This window comes from Coloeus monedula, assembly GCF_965178545.1.
Source record: "Coloeus monedula genome assembly, chromosome: 1".
NCBI classification, from domain to species: Eukaryota; Metazoa; Chordata; class Aves; order Passeriformes; family Corvidae; genus Coloeus; species Coloeus monedula.
In genome coordinates, this window is record NC_138781.1 from 75291729 (window position 1) to 75305542 (window position 13814).

Sequence of the window (13814 nt, forward strand, 5' to 3'; positions counted from 1 at the left end):
GCCAAGAGGGAAAGAGCCCTAAGTGGCTTAACTGAGGCAAAGTAGTTAAAACACTTAATTTTTGTACTTGTTGATGCTATTTCAGTGCCTCCGTCTGTAACATCTGGTTGCCTTAGATACATGAGGTAACTACGGCAACTAGTTATTACAGGGAGAGGGATAAGAAATAGATCAACATTACTGAATTTGGCAGGCTCTAAAATAGCTTTTCTGTAAAGCAGAGGCAGGTGCAGAGGGTACAACGGCACCATGGGGCAGTGAATGGCGAAGGTGGCCACAGCAGGATCACACCCTGGCATTAGGCTGCTTAAGCATCTGGATGCATTACCTCTTTAGATCTGCTTGCAGCAGGATTGCTGGCCAGAGGACCAAAATACTTGCGATGTTCAAAGGGGTTGCCTGGTATTTGTATTGGAGCTATTTTCACTGTAAGTCATCCCATCCCCACCACCCTACCCTCCCCCAACCTCTCCCTCTCAAAAACAAGGAAGGTGTTGGGAAGTACTAGTTGTCCTCCACAGATTTCTAACTGAAGGGGGGATATATGAGGTGAAGAGATTGTAGTGACCAGAATCACTGTGAGCCTGAACACACATCCTAAATATCAACACTTTAATGGCACAACTGACACCATGCCTTGGTGATGTAATGTACTGTAGTGCACAAAACAGATCAGAAAATGATGTACAGTTCTCATTAACTGATCATTTTAGTGCTTTTCAAAATAATTAGTTTATCTGTTGGAAAGTGAACAGCTTTCAGGCTGGGTTGTCTTCCCTGCAGAAAGTCACTAAAGTGCACTGAAACACCCCAGTGACCTCCTTGCTCCAGACAGTAGGGAGGAGTGGGCGTTCCCAGATTTAAAAGTGAACCATGCAAGACTGCCAGAAAGACATGTTTGTGCCCAAAATGTCTGTCTGACTTTTTTTTTTTTCTTGGCTTGCAGGAAAAGCTATGTTAATAAATCCTTAACATAAAGGATTGCCTGAAAAGCTGGATCCGTGTGCTGTCTGAATATCCTTCACCAGGATTATTCTTGCACAGAAATTTTCCCTACACAGCTAGGACAAAGCGTTCATGTCAAAACTACAGATATTTACAGAAAGGAGCCAGCACCACTGTTTCATCTGATGCATTTCATTAAAAATACCTCTAAGACCAGGGTGTTACAACAGCCAACCAGCCCCACTTCCACAAATTAAAAGCATCATTCCCTAATCCTAGCAACAGTGTTCCAGACCACAAAGGGCGCTGCCTTATAATATTGTTTACATATGAAATCTGAGTGTCTAAAGCAGAAAGTCCCCACCTTTTCACCTCAGCAGGCTGCTCAAGTGAAGTCTGCACAGAGTTTTGCTTCCCTTAGGATGTTTTCTTCATTAAACAGGCTAGTTGGTAACGAATGTAAGTTTGTATTTTTCCCAGCAGATTGCCCTCTTGGAATTCTTTGCTATCTATCTCCAGAGATGAGAACTGGTTAGATGAACAGAAATGAGATTCAGTCTCAGTAAATGTAAAGTAATACACACGGGAGGAGTAGCGAGTGCATTTTCAAGCACCTGAAGGGCTCTAAACTAACTACCTCAATTTCATAAAGCGACCCAGGTGGCAATGCACAGTTCAGTGAAAGTCATTGCTTAGCATGCAATCAAAAATGCTGACAATATATGAGAAGGCTTAAAGAATGGGCTGCAAGTAAAAAAAAAAAGAAGGAAAATGTTTTAAGACCGTTTCAAATGACTGAGCACTGAGCAGACTGTGGTAAAATATTGAGTATTTACTGATTAAAAGATTTCAGAAAAAGTACCACAGGAGTTCATAAAGAATAGCAAGAATAGCAAGTAGGAAACCTTTCCAATTAAAGAGTGATCTGAAGGAGTGAGACTGTATTCTTTAGGAAGCAGAAAACTAGGAGGGGGCCTTAGAGCAAGCATGGGGGATGAGAAATGACCTGGAGATATCAAGAGCTTCTCCTTTCCCTTCTCTGTAATAAAAAGAGGGGATACTCAGCAAATCACAAGATGGGAAGTGCACAACACCAAGAAGGAAACACACAGTCCATACATTTTAAATCCCTGGAAATTGCTGTGAAAGCAGTCTAGGAGGTTAATGCCTGGATACCCTTTCCTATTTTGTACCTGCACTGCAGGCACTTGAAAGACAATGGGCTGGCTCTCTGGTCACGCCCCCATCACTGGCTGAAACCTTAGCCTGAAAGGAACCTGAATGAAAGTGGCCACGTAGCAAGATGTACGAGGTCTGGCAGCTGGGAGCTGGGGCACACACTCCACTCCACTTCATTATGGACTGAAAGCCAGCAACAGAGAGGTATTAACAAGTATGTGATGAAACAGAGCTGCAGCTGCTGGCTCAGCAAATATAGGTCAGAGCTACAAAACCTTAATCTATGGAGGAAGCGTGAATGTCAAAAACATAATCATATTCAGGCAGGATTACAAGTTATGTGGGTAACCAGAGCCCTAGGAGTTCACCTAAATTAACTGATAGAGAATTTATCTCTTTCCATGTACATGCAAATGGGACTAAGCAGCAAGACCTTCTGAAAACATTGTGACCTTGTCTGAAACTTTAGAAAAACTGCAAATTTTTTCCACCCAGCAGGCAATATAGGTCCAGGACCTTTCAACAGCGGTGTTGCAAGCTCACCTCTGCAGTCTGCTGTTCAGACAGTGTTAGCTGGGAGGTGTTTGAAATGGGAGGGTGAGTAGAGGAATGGGGTAACAGCACCACTGCTTGGCATAGAGGAGCAAGTCACTGTTTTGGGGGACACGATCCACCAGAATACTGGTGCATCACTGTATGCTAAACAGGGGTGTACATGTTAAACAGTGAGCATCACTGTGTGTTAAATAGAAAACAGAGAAGCAATCTTAAGTCAGACAGTAATTCCTCAGAAGTCAAATTGCTTTTTACCTGTGAAGAAGTTCCCTTTCGATGAGTCAAACCCATCTTTAGAGCTTTATTCCCTGTAAAACCGTTGGAGATGATTTCCTCACCGTCACCAAATTGCCATGTTAATGTTGCAGCCACTGAGGCAGCCATGGAGGACTGGCAAGGGCAGGTTTCCTGCTGCGGGCAGGAGGGGTAGAAGGGCTGTTAGCAAAACAGGTGCTTGAGGGAGGAGCAAAAATGTCAAGTGAGGAAACATTATGACTTCTACTCAGAAAGTATACTACAGGCTTCAATTTTGTGAGGCCTTTCCAAGAGCACTTCTCTCCACATGTGCCATTATTTATGTGTGGGCCAGTCACACAAGCAGTGCTTCTACCTGCGGGACACATAATGATTCCAATGGGCCTGTTGTAGTGGGGCTGCTTGCAGAATCCAGGAGTCCTATGTTGCACATAACACCATTGTTACTTCGACAGCCTTAGGAGGGGATAAGCTGCTCTCATCAGAAGTCATCTCTCATGACAGAAATCCCTTTTGGGAGGGAAAAAGACCCTTCAAGTCTTGCTCTTTGCAGACATGTCTTTCTCACTGTTAATCTGAGAAGGGACATTGATTCTTTTTTCTGTAGCAGAGCCACGATTCCTTAATTTGTAGCCACTGGAGCCCATGGCAAAACCTTTTGTGAAAAGAAACCAAGATTTTCACAGCTGACTTGAAAACTATAATAGGGACAGGGAGAAGACCTAAGTCTACTCAAAACTGAGTGAACAAGGTCGTATTCTACTGGGATGAGGGTTTAAGCCCTCTCAACAAGTGGGGTGAAGTAAGGCTATACCACCAAGATTAGGCTCTCCTCTTTATAGTGCTATTGGCAGTGGTTTGAACGCTACCCACCTTTGGTCATTTCCTGATACTCAGGACATTAAGCCCTGCTTTAGTCTACACAGGCAGAAGAGCAGCCTGGGCTTTGTGTGATGGGACCTCTTTTTTAAAGGACTGGATTATAGAGACTGGTTTGAATATAAAGAAGCCAACCAGACTCCTCCATGGCTACTAAATATCTGAGGCTCACCAGCCTCCTAAGAGACATCAAATGCTTCACCTCAGGTGAATTAGGTGGTGGGAAAAGGTTTTCAGCAAGAAGATCTTTCTGGCGCCTTTGTCTTTAAATCTGTCTGCGTATAACTTTAGGGAAAACAGAGAAAAAAACCCTTTCGGAATTAATGCTTTTTCTTTAGAGTTGAGTACCATGTATTTTCTATATACTATTAATATTACTTATCAGCATTGCAATACAACATTCACTCTTTAACCAACCATGCAATACCTCTGCTTTGTTAAAAGCAAACCCAAATCTATTTGTACTGTTTTCAATAAAGTTTGAATCTGTTCACAAATATTCTACTATTTTTTCACACTGTGTGTGATAGCTACTACTGCAATGAAAGACTATCAGGCTATTACTAGGCTGCCAATATTTGCTTTAAAAATGTGACTTTTTGTAGTAGCTGTGTTACATTTCCATGGGGTTTTTTTTGTTGTTGTTGTTTTTTGGGGTTTTTGTAGTTTTTTGGCTGCAATATGTAGTCCATGTTCATAAATTTACAGTCTAATATTAATGCTTTCCTCTTTAGGATGTATATATGGTCTTCACATGTAAGAAGCTAGATTTTAGCCATACATCATGTTTTACAGAAATGGCAATGGGATAAAACCATGCAAATGTATTCCATCTTTAAAACCCAAAGTGTCATCATTCAGACTCAAAAGTGCAGAGGTTATAGTAGTTATAAAAGGAATAATTTTCTTTGTGTTGAGTTTATTAAGCAGAATGCAGTTCTTACTTCAGGAAAGTATGCCCAGGTTAGACTCAGCAAGAAAAAAATACTTTCATATGGTAATTTTCAATAGAGTAAATTTAAAGAGATCTTTTTCTCTATTAAGAAAGGGCTTTTTTTTTTTTTTTCAGACTTTCTACTCTCAAAGGCAGCTCAGAAATGAGAAGACTTCTAGGAAAGGATTTCAAATGGAGGCAAACTCTTGCCCCAGTACAACAAGAGTCAGATAAGAAAGCTTTAATTCTAGCACAAAACTGTCTTTGACTTCAAAGGTTTAATTTCTAGCTGGCACAGGACCAATAAAACCAATCATTTCCTCTTTAGATTTTGTTTTCGACTAATTGAATGTTTCTTCTTGTAAAGCATGTTAGCGAGTGGCACACAGTGCTGGCTGCAGCCCAGCTTGCTGAGCTCCAGAGTTTATCCATTTGATAAAATACATAATTATGGACATTGTGTGCACGGAGCCCAAGGTCCCACTGACTTTGTCAGCTGATAAGATCTCATTTTAAGACCATCAGCATCTGTTCATAAGTTATTATTCCTCCCATTCAGATTTCGGTTTTGTTATTTGTTGCGGCTGTTTATCCTCACTGGCTAAGGATTTCAAAGCAGCTTCAGGGATTTAGATACATTTTCCATTTTGAGTCCATATTTACATTTCCTTGAAGAACCCTGGTCACACTATTTATAGACCTTTGTTAAGCTGTGACAGAAATCTCATGGGCTTTGGGCACAACATTTATACATTTCACTTAAGGATCGGTCGATGGGTGAAACAGGATAAAATACGTACTTGAAGAGCACAGGAATAGTATATTCTCTGTCTATACAGTCGCCTGAAAATGAGAATACAGGCTTGAACCATGGCAGCGGTGATCTAATTTAGACAGTGGGAAGAATTATTTAGCCATAGAGGAAGTGACACATAGGACTATGCTGCCACAGGATGCTGCAGTGTTTCCATCTTCAAAAGCAGTGTGGCCAGCAGGTAAGGGAGGTGATTCTGCCCCTCTACTCCACTCTGGAGAGACCCCTCCTGGAGTGAGGCATCCATCTCTGGGGTCCCCAGCAGGAGGGAAGGACATGGACCTGGTGGAGCAAGTCCAGAGGAGGCCACCAAGATGACCAGAGGGCTGGAGCACCTTTCCTATGAGGAAAGACTTGAGAGAGCTGGGGTTACTCAGCCTGGAGGAGAGAAGGCTTTGGGGTGACCCAGTTGTGCCCTTCCAGTAGCTAAGGGAGCCTACAAGAAAGATGGATAGGGACTTCTTACAAGAGCATGTAGTGACAGGACAAGGGAGAATGGATTCAAACAGAGAGTAGGTTTAGGTTAGATATTAGGAAAAAATTCTTCACTATGAGGGTGGTGAGACACTGGAACAGGTTTCTTAGAAAAGCCGTGGATGCCACATCTCTGGAAGTGTTCCAGGCCAGGTTGGATAAGGCTCTGAGCAACCTCGTCTAGTGGATGGTGTCCTTTCCATGGCAGGGGGTTTGGAACTAGATGACCTTTAAGGTCCCTTCCAACCGAAGCTGTTCTCTGGTTCTATGAATTTAAGAGTAGGTTATATGATATTTTATGTACAGCCGTGTCTCTTTTCAGGCTGGCTCTTCAGGACCCCTCTGGCACCGTGGCTCTGCAGTTTCACACAGCTCCCAGGCAAAGTCCTGTCCGGGGGTGAGGCGAGGCGAGGCGAGGACTGCTGAGGGCACCGGGGACAGGGATGGCCTGCCAGGAGCTGAGGGCTGTCGGCCGGGGTCAGCTGGCTGCGCCTCGCTTCGCCGGCCGGACAGCAAGCCAGCTCTCCTTCCTCGCTGCTGGGAGAAGCCGTGACCCGGGGAAACAGCAGCCTTTGGAGAGAGGGGCTGGCCGCGAACCGCGCCTTCCCCCCGGCCCCGCTCCGGCCGCCGCCCCCTCCTGAGGGCACGGCTGCCCTGCGGCGCCACCGCGCGGCCCCGCGGAACACGGCGGGACCGGGCTGGCGCAGCTCCCGGAGGGAACGCCCGGGCGGGGCCAGCCCTGCCCACAACGCAGGGTAACGCAGACAGACAGACACACACACAGACACCCACAGACAGACAGACACACACACAGACACCCACAGACAGACAGACACACACACGGACACACACACAGACACACACAAACACACAGACACACAGACAGACAGACACATACACAGAGCTGCTAAAGGTGTTACATGCACCTCCCCGATAGCAAAAAGCGATCTGCTTATTTTTCCATGCAGCACTGTCAGGTTAAAAGCATCTGTGCTTTGATCTCGCGCGCAGTCCAAAGCCCTTAGGTTATCACACACATGACACTGGCTCTGCTCAGGAGAGCCAGCATCCACAAAGACATTCTTCGTGCATGCCAGCGGCATGGAACACACACCACACCGGGACTTCTAAGTTTCCATTTTGATCACACTGCTCAAACATGAGAATGAGTCACCCACCATACTGAAAACCATGACCTTTGTATTTACACCGAAAAAGGAATGATAAGCTTAGGACAGGGAAAGAAAACTAAAGGGAAGGAAGGGAAAAAAAACCCATAAAACACCCAAAACCAGGCATGTGTTTGCTCTTTGAAACACAGTCAGCTGCTGTTATTCACATGCAAGTTAAAGAAGTTGTGGCTGTGGTTGGGTTTGTTTAGTGTATCCACATGAACTCCAAGGGAATCATGTCAGCAGCTCTGCAGTACCTGCAGCAGGCATATTCTGGTCACAATAAAGCAGGGCAAAGCTTTTTGTGTCCGTTCATCCGGTAAAGGAACCATGTGAGATATTTTATTTAGAAATAGAGTCCATCTTTAGTTTAGTGCAATCCTGCCCCTCAGCCGTCCTCAGCAGCACACAATTATCCTGTGAGTGAACAAAATGTTGGCATGGAAGAGTGGTTACTGTCAAAGTAACCAAAATATGAAGACCCAAAAGGAAACAAGTCTTATAAGACTTTTAAAAATTATTAATGGGACAGAATTCTCTAGTGTGTTTTTCCATCTCCTTCTAAGGAAGAACAAAAAAATACTTAATTGATTTCTAGTACTTTTCATCAACAACCCCCCAGCTTGTAGTACTTCCTACAGAGCAGAGAGAATTGTAGTGTGGTGGACCTGAATAGCACCTGGCAAAGAACATGACTTTGAAGAGAACAGACTCCAAGTGCATCAACATTCAAATATAGTAGGGCAACCTGACTGAGAAAACCCAACCACTGAAGTGGATTTATTTTTTATGCCTCCGTCATACTTGGACCATCCCTTCAGGCAAAAGAGACAAAATCCTTGCAATGATTGTTTTGTGTAAGTGAAGACAATGAACTGGACAGGTTTCTAATGTGTTCCTGAAGTGTGGCCCATCCGGCAGACAGTTGGATCCATGGGGTGAGGATGAAAAGAACAGGGGTTGCAAGAAACATTTATGAGCAGCCTGCTGAGACAATCATTAGAGCTACTTGCATCCATCTCATTCTCCAATACATTCAAAGAGTGTTCTCAGAAGAAAATTTGGCTGCGCACCAGTGGGCAGCTGCATTTTTAAGTGGAAAACCCTGTTAAGTAAAAATTTTCTGTGTTATAGCATGAGCTCTACCATCTGTTGTCTAGCTCATTTATGACCAGCTAAGCTTGCAAAAAACCCATCGAGGAACTGAAATGATGCAAAAGGCAAATGTCCCTGAGGAAACTGTTTTGTATTTCCCACAGGGAGCAAGAACTTTTGTGCTTGAGTGGTGCCTACAACACTAAAAGGGAGATAAAATAATGCTAGAACTGAACAAAACCAGAGAGAATGAAGAAAGTAAGCTGCTTCATAAGGCTATGTAATTGAGAACTGTAATGCCTGCATGCTAAAAAACACCTTCTAGATACTCATTTAAGGTGCTTCAAATAATTGAGACTTTGTATAAACAGCCTTCCATTACAACCCAGCGACTATCAATAGGAACAGTCTATTGATGCAGTGGTTTCTGCATTTGAAATGGTTTGTCCCCATGTGCTGCTTATGGCAAATTTCAGTTCATTTTGTATTCACTGGGGTTTTTTTGAGAGACACACACAGGCCTGATTTCATCTGATGGAAACCCTGGATGAGTTGCCAGCTGCTTCTTCCCCTGCAGGAGAGAGGAGACTGAGGTCTCATTGGATAACACCTGGTACTGGACACCGGGAATGACAAAGCCTCCAAGATGCTGCTGGCCATGCTGCCATTTCCACCAGCAGCAAGTTGCTGTCTTCTCCCCACATCTCTACAGGCCAGTGGGAAGATGGAGCACAGCTCTTTCAGCCTCTTCTCCTTACACCACCTTCAGCCCTTGCCTCCCACCCTCTCAGAGGTGGGAAATTTGAAGGCCCATTCCCAGGCACGAAATAAAGTTTACTGATCTATAACCAGACAAAGGCACAACAGTGGGGAATTCAGTGAAATGTTAGTGTTTTTCTTCCATTTTAGAAACCAGCGGAGGAAATAGCTCTGTTAGTAAAAATAGCAGTAGCTTCCAAGCTTTTGAGGGAAGACAGAAAAGGTGGAAGAGGAGGAGGGATTATATTCTATGTAAAAGTGCTTTGAGGACATGGGCAAGAGGACGGATCAGCTGGGTGCCTTTGGGTCAAAATTGGAGGAGTCACCACCAAGGAAGTGTTTGTGGTATGTGTCTGCTGTGGGGGACCTGATATGGAAACAGATAAAATCTTCTTCAAATAATTGAAGACTGGCAGTGGCAGCCTTGGCTGCACTAATAAGATTATCCTAAGGAGGGTGAAGAAGGTGAGTAGCAGAATAAAGCCCCAGACCTTCGTAAGAGCAGAGTTCATCTTGTTCAGGGAGCTGTTAGGAGGTATCCCAGAAGTTTGCCTTGAAAACCAAAGGTGTTCAGGAGCATTGGGAGACTTTTGGAGACATCATGCTCCGAGCACAAGAGCAGTCCATCCACCTAGCAGGAAAAGGAGCAGGCACAGCAAGAAACTAGCCTGGTTAAACAGTGAGATACTGAAAGAACTCAGATGCAAAAAAAAGGAACATGAAAGTGATGGAAAAAGGAACAGGCTTCCACAGTAGAATATAGAAATACCACTCAGGCATGCAGAGACACAGAGGGAAAGGGTAAAGCTCAGCCATAGCCTGAGCTGGCAAAAGATGTCAAGAATAGGAAGATAGTACTAACATCCTGTATTGTGTGCTAGCAAGCAGAAGGAAAAGGTAGGTCCACTGTTGAGTGGGGTTGGCCAGTTAGTTACTGGCAGGGGGGGGACCCAAAGAGTTTCCTTTCTGCCTTCTTTGCATAGATCTTCATCAGGAAGGGCATGCTTCCAAGTCTCTATGGAATTAATGATGAAGCAAATAACAAACTGCTGACAGTGGGAGAGCGCTGAGTTAGCTGAGGTATGTGTTGACTTATCCCAGTTGCCTTCTTCTTCTTCATGCCTGGAAATAGCTTCCAGGAGGGCCCACTCCATAATTTTTCAAGGTACTCAAGTGAGGTTGACTCATCTGTAATTTCCCAAATCTCTTTTTTTTCCCCTTTTTGTAGATGGGTGTAATATTTGCCCTTTTCCAGTCAGCTGGGACTTCCCCTGAACTCCATGACCTGTCAAAGATGTTGCAGTGTGCCTCTGCAATGATGTTGGCAAGCCCTCCCAGCAGCCTCAGATGCATTTTGCCAAGTCCCATTGACTTGTGTATGTCCCACTTGTACAGGTGGTCCCAAACACTCCTGAGCTCCTTTGCTCTCCTTGGAAACCTTTCTAACAGTTTCCTGTGAAGCCGAAATCAGGAGTAATTTCATGTATGACCATCTGCATATATTGTATAGAAATGTGAGACCACCAATAGAAACATGATGGAACAGACCTGTCAACTTTGATGCAAGTAGAAACTGGTGCAACGTCCATGGATTGACCAAGTGGTCAGGCAGGCTAAGAAATGAACCAGAAGAGCTGTGGTAATCCTCAGCCAAAACAAAGAAACCATAAGCCAACAAGCCAGAAGAAGAAGAAATAAAAAAGCAGTGTTAAAACACATCAGACCAGACATTCTGGCATCCTCACCTACTGCAATGGGGCTCCTTAATGTCATGCTGTCACTGCCTTGTTCAAAGGCAGAGAGAATTGTAATGAAGCATTTCTTCCCAAAGTTCATGCTCATGAATGTTCACATTTTACAACACAACAGATGTTTAATAATGTGACAAGTCAGCTGGAGGGCCTGAAGGCAAGACTTCAGCAACCCTTGCTGCAGAGACAACACAATCATCTTGGAGGCCACAACCAACTTGGATGCCCAGCAGAAGGAAAAAACAAGCCACCACACTATCAAAGTGAGAGCAGGGGGAAACAGGGGTATATGCTGGGGTCTGCCAAGGTGCTGCAGAAGTGAATTCTCCAGTCATGGTGGATGATTTTTACAGGGGCAGTGCTGCCTAATTTGCATGAAGGTATCTGATAAAATGAGAGCTCTATTAAATACCTGATTAGCACAAAGACATATTTCAGCAGGGTTCTGTTTTATGATAGACACAGGGGTGTAATTGCTCGGATACCATCAATATGTTAAAAAGGAGGAAACCTGAATGGACAAGTAAAAATTACATTTCAGTGGTGATACTCCCAGGTATGCTGTAAGCCTTGCAGAGTAACTTCCAGTCTCTGTGTGAACATGTAGCAAAGTACACAGATTAACAGCAATTATTGTCTATATTGATCTTCAATGCCATATTGTGTTCCATAGGGGTAAGAAGGGCTGCTCCAGTGCCCTTGCTTTCCCATGGCTATATGCAGAATTACTCCTGTCCTGCCAGGTCTGAAGTGGCTGACTTTCAAGAACACCTAGTCTATTCACCAAGGATAATGCATGTGACTCCTCAGACTAGAAGACTTGTAAAAGTGCATGCTGTGGAGGAGGAGACTTCAGGAATGAGTTGGAATCAGTGCCTAGTTCTCAGCAGTAAAGCATTGCCACACCAGGTCTATGAGAGCTCCTATCTGGTTCAGTGCAGGCGCAGAATATGCATTGCAGCACACACTGTGGAAGGGAAGAACTTCTTGTTAAAACAATTCAACATACAAAAATGTTACAAAAGCCTAACTAGGAATGTAATTATATTCACATTTTGCTCTTTTTTCTTTCTTTTTTTTTTTTTTTCAAACAGGCACAGGCATATGCTAATGTATTTCATTTTCCTTATTTATTCAAATAAAACCTTCACCTTTTCTCAAATAGATATTTCAGATTTTTATTACCATTAATTATGTGTATTACAACAGCAGCCAGAAGCCTCCAAATTAGTGCCCAATGCTCAGGTCCCTGTTGTACAAACAGATGCTAAAAACCACCCTCAGCTCCAAACTGATGACAAATGAAATCACGAGGATAAAGAAGTCCCTTTGGGATCCATGTCTAAGGAGTCAGGCAGAGACCCAGGGAACATGCAGCATGTTAATGGCTGTGATATTGTTTTTTCACTTTGGGATAGACTCTAGAGGAAGAAAAAGAACTGGATCTGCATCCTATTTGCCATATGGGACTTACTACTTCATGCTTGCTGATGATCCTAGTTTCAATCCTTGCTCAGTAGGAACCTGAAATTCAATGAGTGAAAAATATGTCCTCATTGAGGACACATCGTAAATTCCCATTGTCTCACTTCAAACCAGGATTTTGAGCCTGCTCTCTGGTGGCAGATACAAACCCAGGGAAGAGAGAAGCTGCAGAAGGAGAAGAAGACAGACCTGCAGACAGGTAATTTACCCAGAGATGAGCACAAGAATTCAGTCCTGCCTGTCCTGTAAATAGGGCTGGTTGGACACTTTCCAGCAGGGCTGATGCCTTGGAGAATGCTTTCCAGAAAAATGCAACTGAAAAAATTAAGATGAAGCGGGAAAATAGCTACACCACCTTGCTTGAAGGTGATGGTGGTTCTGCTTCCTTGTCCCTATTGTACCAGTGCCTAGGGGATACAGAACTACTTCAGAAGAGGCTAGAAAGAGGTTGTAAAAGACCCAGCAGGGAAGAAAAAAGAATACCACAGATAAGAGAGCCTCAGTTACACACCTTCAGAGAGGCAGAGGTAGCTTGGGCCATCACTGAATGGGACAATCTACCTGCCAGGCTGAGTCTAGGCTAGGGTGGTCTAGTTTTTTGAAGGCCACATAGAGGTGAAAGTGAGACTTGGGTGAAAGTGAGGTTGTTCATTTGCCCTTTTTGCCAGTCACCCAAGAGAAGGTCTTGCACATTTGTACTGAACTTTACATCCCAGATATATAAACAATGCAGAATTATTCTCCTGAGAGGTGAAGGTGGTTAAGTCCATCCTTTTGTTTTATGCATGAGAAGCTCATTGTGACACAGTGATCACCTTGTCAGCTTTATAGGTGCTCTTTCCCCACAGAGCAGTACTACTGCAAACATTGCAGCTATGCAGTGAACCCCTCAGCTTTAAAACCTTCCTGAGGAGAAGCCTTCTGACCAGAGACCTTTTCCATCAGGGAACCCAAAACTACACTAGGTAAGAGATCCCTTTGCTGTCTGGCAGGAAAAAGAGCACTTGCCCTCCTGAAGGCTCTGGCTGCAGATAGATTCCTGCAGCACTCATACCTGCAGGAGAATGTCAGAAAATTATCCTTTGTCAGGAAATCATTAAAAATGTTATCTTTTTCTCTTGAGAGTTCCTTGACACTCTGTTCCCTTCATCTTTCTCTCCACAGTGGCTGCTGGAGAAGGCTACAGGATATTGGACAGGAACCAAAGCCAGTTGAGTAGTCAAGATTCCCTTCTAAATACAACTACTATTATTGTTTAATGCCAAACCTTTGGTCCCATTGCTCATCAGCTTTCAGTGTTACAAAGGCTACACTCTGACTTCAGCTCACACAGGCCAAGCTCTGGAAACAGCTTCATGCTACCTAAGTAAATCTCTGCATATTAGTGAAAATAGCAGAGGGAATGACAAAATTGTTTGGGCAGATAAAATAATGAATGTTTGACCCTGACCAAATTCTCCATCTTTGGGTAATCCCTCCCTCTCCTGTAACTCAAGAAATATCCACAGCTGGTTGTA